The 8,211-nt window shown below is 41.5% G+C and overlaps 1 long non-coding RNA gene across 1 annotated transcript; it reads right to left on the bottom strand.

The window, feature by feature from the left end:
• Nucleotides 1-282: 282 nt before the first annotated feature.
• LOC137159995 (uncharacterized) lies at nt 283-6,670 on the bottom strand. Its single transcript, XR_010921772.1, has 2 exons — nt 5,980-6,670; nt 283-5,915 (listed from the first exon to the last, which is right to left on the bottom strand). It is a non-coding gene; the product is annotated as an uncharacterized lncRNA (long non-coding RNA).
• Between the last annotated feature and the right edge of the window lie 1,541 nt (nt 6,671-8,211).

Raw genomic sequence — 8,211 nt, 5'->3', positions numbered from 1 at the left:
TCATGTTTAGCTAATTACCCCTTCACAAATCTTGTTCTGAGTCACTGCTTCCGACAAGAGAGTCCCGCAACATGTAAGTATCGCCTACCTTCTTTGTTCTCAGAATGCATATCCTTTGCTTCGACCCAGTTTACCCACAAGTCCTGATTGCTGTTATTCATTGACCCGTCCTATTAATTGTTTATGTTCCCTGTCGGGTTCCAATGCTGATAGCAGAGGACGAGGGAGGATTCCACTGCTGACGGCAGAGGATGCGGGACGGATAAAGCACAACAACCAATATGATTGCAAGCAGAATCGTTTATTCCATCTTATTCTCCAGCTTATATACCTTTTTATCATCTTTGCATACAATGGTCACACAATTGCTGATTGGCTATTATATGATTTCACCTACTTCACACGGGAACAGCTTACATATTACTGGTAGCTTCTTAGCTCACACAACTATCTTGTTTACGACCTTGGATACTTTCTACTATCTAGTGGATGGCGGCCAAGTCCCGGGAACTCGCCGCCAGTGAGGCGCCTGAGTGAAAGTGGCCACCTTCCAGCTCCCTGTAGGCAGCCTCACTTGACCCGGTGTCCAGCACCAGGCCTGCTGTAAGTGTCCACTAGGTAGCCATCAGGTCAGGGTACGAATGATACACTCCCATATCTCCCCCCTTTCTTTTAAATAGGCGCTCAACAAAACACTCCAGACTACCTTGCAATAAACGAATAAAACAGGGGACACAAATAAACAAAAGAAATACAATCCCCACAACAATAATGCCTATATAAAAAAAAAAAACAAAACAAGCCAAAAGGGCCAGCCAAAGCTACTAAGCCACTCCCAAAAGGGATTAACATTTCGCGTGATCTTATGCATATTATCAGCAAGGCGTTGCAATAAAGCATAAACAGAATATAAATGATCTAATAAATTCATACAACACATGCCTTCAAAATCCTCACAACCGTGTCCCTGTGCCAACAAAAAAAATCGATAGCTGCACGATTCTGCAGCCGTTAGGTCAGCATATGGATAATATACCCCCACAGCTCCCCCCTTTCTTTTACACTTCCCAGCATGTGGTCAGTGTGAGACCCTGAAGACATGCTTTTTTACATATTTATACAAACAAGACAAAAAAAAATTACATATGCATAAATTTTTGATACTTATAGGTATATTCAAAATATTACTACTATTACCATTAACTTATACATTTCTATTTTAAAAAATATACATAACAGATAACATATGAACAAAAAATTTCTACTTTTCTATTAAAGTTGTCTGATCTCTCCCTCAGAAGGCTATATGACTAATTAAAACTAGTTGGCTCTCTCCTTACCCTGTCTCTGACCCTGGCAAAAAATCAAACACTATGGGAAAAGGAAGGGGGGTGATTTCAGCAAAAAGCAGAACACTCAAAAAACTAAAATAAAGTGACTATAATCAAGCAGACAATTATTTTCCTTCAATCCCCCCTTTGAGCCATACTGTAATACCAGTGTGGCTCACTTATAAACCTGAGCTAGCTTTTGCTTAAATTTAATAATTTCAACTTAAGTTAACATTTGCACGACAGGCACCCTGGCCTTAACAAACCAACTAAAAACAGAGCAAACAGAGGGCAAAGTACCCAAACACTAAAAACAACAACAGGTAAAAATAACAATAAAACAAATTATACACACAAACAATTACGTAAGCCAGAATAAATTTGGTAGCCATAAAATTAAGGCATAAAATAAATCTGTGAAACCCCATGAAATATCATCTTGGGAAATGGTATGGAATAATGATGCGATTTGTAAAATGTCATGTGCATTAAATTAGTAGTTCTTTTAGTAATTTTGACTGAATTGTCCATATTCAAATGATTTAAATCAGATTGTCTATTAGCCTGCAGCAATTAATTACAATTGATTATTTACATATTTACAGACCAATTATTTGGGAGAAGGGCCTGTTTTTCCTTCAGAAGGCTGCAAAAAAAAAAAATTCAAAAATTCTCTTCCTATAACACTTTTCACACTTTTAACTGTCCCTCCAAACTCTGTAGTGTTAACTTCTCAATCTCTTTACTACATGGTGGTTAACACAATCAGAACCACGGGTATACCTTCTTCAAAATGCAAGGGAACATGACTGCAAATCCAACAGTTAGACACATTGAAATCTGTTTGTAATTGATTAATTAATTATAAAGATGTGTCTGTATAGTCCAAGAAGCATTGTCTTTTATGGTTTAGTTGCTTGGGTTGTAATTGTACCTCAAAGTCATCAGGTTGTTGGTCTTCTTCCCCATGGATCTTGGGGATTTCCTCGACAGGTGTACCGTTAATCAGGAACTTGGATCAAAATAAAGTCATCCAGATAAGGCCAATACAGAACATCCAAAAGATCACTAGCCATACCCATTTAGGGAACCAGTGATCTGGGGAGTTTTTAAGTCTTTGGTGGTAGGGATGACATCGTGGTATATCCTCTTCGCTCTGGAGTGGTTTCAAATCCTCTTCGCTCTGGAGTGGTTTCAAATCCTCTTCGCTCTGGAGTGGCAAATCCTTTTCTTGAGCAGGGGAGAGGTTACAAGCACTTGCACCCTGTTCCACTGACCTTGTCATTACAGGTGCAGAGGTTCTTTTACAGTGTTAGGCATGTATTCAGGACTGGTAACCTTGGCACTTTACAACAGTGTTAGTGGTGAAAAGTACCTGGAGTGGGCCTTTCCAACACAGTTTCAGGGCTGTCTGTCTTGGTGGACCCTTTACGTGAATCCAATCACTGGGCTGTAGATCATGACATGCTGTTTGAGGGTCTTGGGGAAGGGCTTCTTGGACCTGTGAACGAAAAGCCTTAACACACTTCATTAATGCTTGACAATAAGTCAAATCAGTTTCATCAGCTAAATTAATATCCATTAGGTGAATTGATACTGGTGGAGAGCTAGAAAGCCTCACGGGTCAGCCCATTAGGATCTTGTGTGGTAAGAGTTCAGTCTTTTAGTTACATGATGATTTTATACTTATAAGGGCTAAAGGCAGGGCATCTGGCCATTTGAGGCTGGTTTCATGACAAATTTTGGCTAGTTTATTTTTTCAGAACACCATTCTGTCTTTTCACTGCCCCTGCAGACTGAGGGTGATGTGGGCAATAAAAGTTCTGTTGGATATCAAGAGCCTTGCAAACTTCTTTTATAACTTGACCTGTTACTGTTGGTAGACAGAGGGATCCCAAAGCAAGGGATAAATTCCTTCACAAGCCTTTCGCTGACTATAATAGTGTCAGCCTTTGCACATGGGTAAACTTTTACCCATTCAAAAATAAACATACAATTACTAATACATATTAAACTGGACCAATATAAACACAAAACAACATAAATATGGCCTAAAATGCAGAAAGGACTGCAGCCTTAACAGCAGAGTCTGTTACAACATACCAATAAACTAAACATTTAACAACAACAATAATAAAAAATAACTATACAATATTTATAAAGCAGCAACATAAAATTCATTTAATATGGAAGCCTCCCAAAGTGGGGAAGCCTTTTTGTTTTTAGAATTAACCATAATTATGAACAACACCAAAGGCATAATGGGAATCATTAACAAATTTACCTTCGGTCAGGATACAAACTGTAGTTACAAAAAAAAAATTAGCTTCTTGATCAGGGTTCACAGAAGGGAAAGGGTTACTTTTAATTACCTCATGTTAAGAACAAACAGCATAATCAGCCACAAGAATACCTTTAGAATTTCTTTGACAGGAGCCAATAACATAGAAAATCAATTTTGGGTTCTCCAAAGGGTGGATAACAATGAGGCAGGATCAAAAACTGGACATCGGGTGAGTATAATATGACCTGCAAACAACAAAAGAATTTTATATTTTGTTAAACAAATATGAGGTACAAAAATAATAAGTGGAGAACCAAGAATCAAAGTTTCCGAGGTTTTACCCAAGGCAGCTACAGCTGCAATGGCACGGAGACAAGGTGGAAGCCCTGCAGCTACAGGGTCCATGGCATTACTGTAACAGGCAATGATCTTATACTTATCCCCACACAATCTTACACAAAGCAATAAATATTTTCCAGGTTTTCTAACAGGAAAAATTGGGGTGTTTTAGAGGATTCAAATAGGCACAATAATTCCGTGTTTAAGGAGAAGATGAAATTACAGGACATATTCCTTTTGTATGCTGGATATTTCAAAATCCTGTCCCTATTCAAGAAATACAGCCAAAATAGAATTTTCATTTTCACAAGGAAAATAACAAATTAATCCCATCTGGTAAACAATCAATAGTACAATCAAATTTTACAATATAAATGTCTACCTACCAGGTTAACTAAAAAATAAAAACTTAAAAGAAAAGCATGCTAATTAAAAATAGATCTCAAAGAAACAGATAGTGGTTTAGACACTAGATGCGGCATTAATTGGTTTACATTCTTCCTTGATAAGGGAATAGAGAAAACTCCTAAACTTTTAAGGTGGATCTGCTGACTTCAGTGTCTAGAAAGTGTTTATAAAACATTTTACTGGTTTTCCATCAATAAAACAAAACACATAAAAACCTGATTAATCTATTAACAAAAAGGGTGCATTAATGAAGTTACTATTTCCCAGGCTGTCCTAATATAGAGGTTGAGTCTGGTCTCGGGGAGGAGGTGGTGGTGGCCCAAATGTCCACTCCGACTGGCCAGATCGTCTTGGACATTCTGCTTTCCAGTGTCCCAACTGTCCACAATAGTGGCAGGAGGAATCTCCTGGGGCCAAAAAGGTACCACGTCCTACTCCCCAACCCCGGCCCCGACCTCTCTATATACTCTTTATCTAAATTTTCACTTTTTCCTTTTTGGAGTCCTTTAGACTCCTTACCTGGGACTTATGCAGTCTTTCTTTAGAGTTTTCACCTTGTTTGCATTTTATCTTTGGCCCCCCTTTCTCCTTTTGGCCATAAACCATGTTGTTCGAACCAAAATGCTTAAGGGCCCGATCCTTATTTTTTACAATTTCCCATTATGTTTACCCACTCCCTCCCCCTCTCTCAAAGGTTTTTAGAAACAAGAGAAGAGAAACGGAGAGAGAGATAAGGAGAGAGAAACAGAGAAGAAAAAGAAAGGAAAAAAAAAATCTCCTCTCTCTCTCTTGAAACACTTAAGGTAGCACCTAATTACAAACAGTTTTTAAGATCCTTTTCACACACTTATTATACCACATAAGAGAAGTCTGACTGCCACTCAGTACTTCTGTACTTCTTCAGAGAAACCTGCCACTTAGTATTTCTTTCATTTCCCATGGTAGAGGTCTCTTTAGGAGTCTTATTTTCCTATGTGCCAGTATTTATCACACGCTTTGGCCGTCACCGACCAATCTCCTCGCGGAGGTATGGAACTGCGGTCCAGGTCTCCACACTCACTTCGTTCCCTACTGGCAATACATGAGGCGTCTCATTTCCCACTTGAAATATTTCTCTCACTGCCGCTTGTACCCCCGCTTCAGCCGCAAGGTTCTTCACCATCCTCCTTGCCTTATTCCAGGTCTGACTTAAGGCAAAGGCTTCCTTGTTGCCATGGGCTATCGACTCCCATAGGTCGGAGCCCAAGTATTCCCAGACAGTCTTATCAAATACAGTACTTGAGTTTACAAAAAATCCCCTTCTTAGTTCCCACTTCAATAAGCAAGATAATTTATCCGGGGACACCTTTTCCTCTTGGCGCTCCGCGATACATATAAAAAATTCAAGCACCGTTTTTTCTTCAGCTGATGCAGCGTTTCCCATACTTAATTAATTAGCCGCTCACCTTTGAGCTCAAACACGTCCCTCTCGGACGACCACGCCTCTGGACGACCACGTCTCTCTCGGACGACCACGTCTCTGGGCGAACACGTCTGCCTCTGGGCGACCACGCCTGCCTCTCTGGGCGACCACGCCTGCCTCTGGGCGACCACGCCTGCCTCTCTGGGCGACCACACCTGCCTCTGGGCGACCACGCCTGCCTCTCTGGGCGACCACGCCTGCCTCTGGGCAACCAGGAGCTGCCTTCACCGCAGTATCTCCTGTGAGCTCATACACGTCCCTCTTGGACGACCAGGAGCTGCGTCCAGCGCAGTACCTCCTGCAGCGGCTATAACTCCCGCGTTTCTTCTCCCTGCCCGATGCACAATCCAATCCACTTGAATTGCTATCACGTCGGGGTCACCATTTGTCGGGTTCCAATGCTGATAGCAGAGGACGAGGGAGGATTCCACTGCTGATGGCAGAGGATGCGGGACGGATAAAGCACAACAACCAATATGATTGCAAGCAGAATCGTTTATTCCATCTTGTTCTCCAGCTTATATACCTTTTTATCATCTTTGCATACAATGGTCACACAATTGCTGATTGGCTATTATATGATTTCACCTACTTCACACGGGAACAGCTTACATATTACTGGTAGCTTCTTAGCTCACACAACTATCTTGTTTACGACCTTGAATACTTTCTACTATCTAGTGGATGGCGGTCAAGTCCCGGGAACTCGCCGCCAGTGAGGCGCCTGAGTGAAAGTGGCCACCTTCCAGCTCCCTGTAGGCAGCCTCACTTGACCCGGTGTCCAGCACCAGGCCTGCTGTAAGTGTCCACTAGGTAGCCATCAGGTCAGGGTACGAATGATACACTCCCATAGTTCCCCCAATGTTTTCTGACATTTGCAGACATTATCAGTATTCAGCCCTGAGAAGGGTAAGCAGCTGAGTTGCTGATGGGTGTCTCTGCTTACCCTTGTCAGTTAATAAAGCAGAAAAACTAAATGTATCTCACCAAAAGAAACAAGGGAAGTAGCAGAGCACAAAGTCCCAGCCTGGCATGATAATGTGTATTTCCATGGGACAAACGTGGCTCATTTCCAAAAGAGGAATTGCATCGCAGAGCAAATCTATGGTTTTTCTAGACAAATGTCCTCTCTCTGACAGCTAGTGCCCAGAGGTGCCAAAGAAGGTGTTTGGGGGAAAACCTGACCGTCTTGAGGGTGTCACCTAGATAGAGATTGGCTTGTGCCCTCAAACATGCAGGCATACAGGCTTTCCAGATATTTATTTAGCTGTATCTATTGTAAAGGAAGAGTCTTACTATCCATGTAAATGTCCAAAAAACCTTTCCGAGTCTTTCTTAACTCCTGCCCTCGACTTCATCTTCTGGCAATGAGTTTCTCTGTCTAATTATGTATTGAGTGAAGAAAACATTCATTTTGTAATCCGTTGTGCCTTCGCCATGTTTTGATTTAATTGAATATCCTTTTGACCTTGTGTTACGAGACAGAGAGAACACATTCTTCATGTACCGTCTACGAGTCAACATTTAATGGGCTCTTCTCAAATCCCCCTTATTTCCTTTCTTTCTTAGGTAACCATCCCAGATTTTTCATCCTCTTTCCCTAGGTGAGTTTCCCCAGGCCCTTGATCTGTCTCGTTGCCCTTCCTTCAACCCCTCTAGTTCTGCAAAATCCTGTTTAAGAAGGGTGCTCACTACTGCACACAGAAGTCCAGAGGAGGGTGAAGCATTGATATATTGATCACATGCCATTGAATTTTCAGTATTATTCCCCATCCCACCCCTCCTGTGTCCCAAGGTTTTGCTTAGTTTTTTTCCCTACTTACACTTTCAGCAGGGTTTCACAGAGCTGTAAACCATTACACCAAGTCCCTGTCCTGAGTTCATACAGTTAAATTAGAACCTTCTAAGGTGTTTGAGGAGTTCAAGCTATTCCCTCCATTAGGCGTATATGTTTTACTTATTGACATAGAACGTCATCTCCCATCATGCTCATTGTTCACTGGGTTTGCTAAGCTCCCTCTAAGAATGTTTTGGGACGGGTCTATGCCCTAACTAATTTGCTGTCTTGTAAAAATTGTAGAATATTAGGTTTGGAAGGGACCTCAGGAGGTCATCTAATCCAATCCCATACTGAAAACAAGAACAACCCCAAATAAATCATCCCAGTCAGGGCTGTTTCATGCTGGGCCTTGAAAACCTCAAGGGATGGAGATTCCATCACCTCCAGAGGTAACCCATTGCAGTGCTTCCCCATCCTCCTAGTTAAAAAGATTTTCCTCATATCCAACTAAGACCTCCCCCACTGCAACTTGAGACCATGGCTCCTAATTCTATCACCTGCTACCATTGAGAACAGCCTAGCTCCATCCTCTGTGGAACCCTGCTTG

Source organism: Emydura macquarii, unplaced genomic scaffold (assembly GCF_026122565.2).
Source record: "Emydura macquarii macquarii isolate MOO-44397 ecotype Brisbane River unplaced genomic scaffold, CSIRO-AGI_Emac_v2 contig_2065, whole genome shotgun sequence".
Taxonomy (NCBI): domain Eukaryota; kingdom Metazoa; phylum Chordata; order Testudines; family Chelidae; genus Emydura; species Emydura macquarii.
Note: the sequence above shows the minus strand (reverse complement) of the source record. Positions and strands in the feature narration are given on the sequence as shown.